We start from the raw sequence: 2,048 nt of genomic DNA on the forward strand, positions 1-2,048 counted from the left end.
TATACTACTGGTTTTTAAAATGTGTTTTAAATGCTTTCTAAGATATCAAAAAATTCTGACAAAAAATGTCTCCCATAAAACTCAACTTTATATGTGTTCACAAAGTCATTTAAAGAAAAACCTATATTTTTTCTATATGCTCACAAAGTTGTTTAACGAAAAATCGATATTTTTGTGTCATTTGTAAAAATATAAAATTCCATGCTTATAAAAATTTCTTCAATAGACATTTATTTATCTTTTTTTGCACAGTACATAAACGATGTTAGTTTTCCATAAAACTTGGCGTGCAAACAAAATATCAAGATGTATGTGCGAAATTTTGTGCTCGGTATTTGCTAGATATTTAAAGTGTTTTCTCGGGTGGAAGGAGCCTATGCACCCAACATCAAAAGTGAACTACAGGAAAATCCATATTTTTGTATCATTTGTAAAAAGATAAAATTCCGTGCTTATAAAAAGTTCTTCAAGAGAAATTTATTTATCTTTTTCTGCACGGGACATAAACGATGTTAGTTTTCCATAAAACTTGGCGTGGAAACAAAATATCAAGATGTATGTGCGAAATTTTGTGCTCGGTATTTGCTAGATATATAAAGTGTTTTCTCGGGTGGAAGGAGCCTATGTACCCAACATCAAAAGTGAACTACAGATGACCCAAGGCAATTGGATCTCGGCTCGTGCCTCCTGTCGGCACCGCCGTTGATCGCCTCGTCTGTGTGGCCTTTGGACCATGGAGGCGCGGTGGATCTCGGCCCTCGTCGATGGGAGGGCTCCGCTCCCTATTTCGAGGGATTCCTTCTTCGTTTTTAGGGTCAAGGTTTGTAGGGGCGGCGCTCAGGTGGTGGTGGGGCGTCTCATGCAATAAGGTCTTTCCGGCTTCAACCCATCTCGGCGGCAACATCGAGAGGCTTGTGGGAGTGGTGTGGTCTTTGAGGATTTCGTCTGGCTGTGGGGATCTTCGGATTGTCAAGGAGCTTCATCGGCAGTTCTTCCTTCTTCTTCGTCTCTGGGACGGATGTGATCTTTTTGACCCGTTCGGCGACTTCCCGTCCGCAACCAACAACGTCAGACCGACTCAGGGAGGAACGGCAGCAGCGGCGCGCCGTCGACACGGTCTGGATGTTGACGATGAAGGGCTTCTCAAGAACCTCATTGTAATTTTCGTTTTTCTTGGGGTGCTTTGTACTGTTCGTTATTTCTTTTAATGCCAAAGTCCTATTCGCAAAAAAAAAAGTGACAATAGGTGACTGGCTGGTGTCACAAATGGGCCAAAGAACGTTTTTACTGAGCCCAATATAACCCACACTTAAATCGCCCGGATAACCAGGCCCACGATCTATGTACCCACAAACCAACATATTCGATCATGTAAGCATACATCTATTTAAAAAAAGTACGTGCATCCATCTATTATCTACTACCGAGTAAATAACGAGCACAAACGCACGCAACCGAGCAACATGATTAACCGATTGAGTCCCGTATGCTCGATAAATTTCTCAACTCGCCGTAATAGTTCCCACGCCGGGCGCGTCGGGCTACCGCGGCCGTGCGAGTGGAGGAGTCGCGACTCCTTGGCCGTCAGGGCAGTCGGCATCGTGCATGACTGCTACGCAATTGCAGCATGCACAGGTTTGTGTGCCTCGCGCGGCCGTGATGAAGTTCGGCGTGTGTTCTTCGTATATTCGCATCATTCATCTGCTACAGGATGCGACGATTGTTTAGCCTTTGTGAGCCCATAAATAAACGATTATTTTGCTACAAGTTCGATGCACTTAGCGCTTTACCACTTAGCAGCCATGCCTAGGCATGATCGAACGAATATTCTTAAAGCGTGTGATGTAAAAACGTAATCCAAAGTCCAAACACGTTTAGTGTGTACATGAGCATCATGCAATGCATACACGTGCTTAGATTGTTCATAAATGGAAAAGACACTCTCATGGTGACCTAAGACTGTTCCAACTGGCGTAAAGTGCACTTCACATATTTTTCCGTTTTATGAGCATTTTAATGAGAGACATTTAAAGGACAAAGCGTTTTCT

The sequence above is a fragment of the Lolium perenne genome, chromosome 3, assembly GCF_019359855.2.
Source record: "Lolium perenne isolate Kyuss_39 chromosome 3, Kyuss_2.0, whole genome shotgun sequence".
Classification (NCBI taxonomy): domain Eukaryota; kingdom Viridiplantae; phylum Streptophyta; class Magnoliopsida; order Poales; family Poaceae; genus Lolium; species Lolium perenne.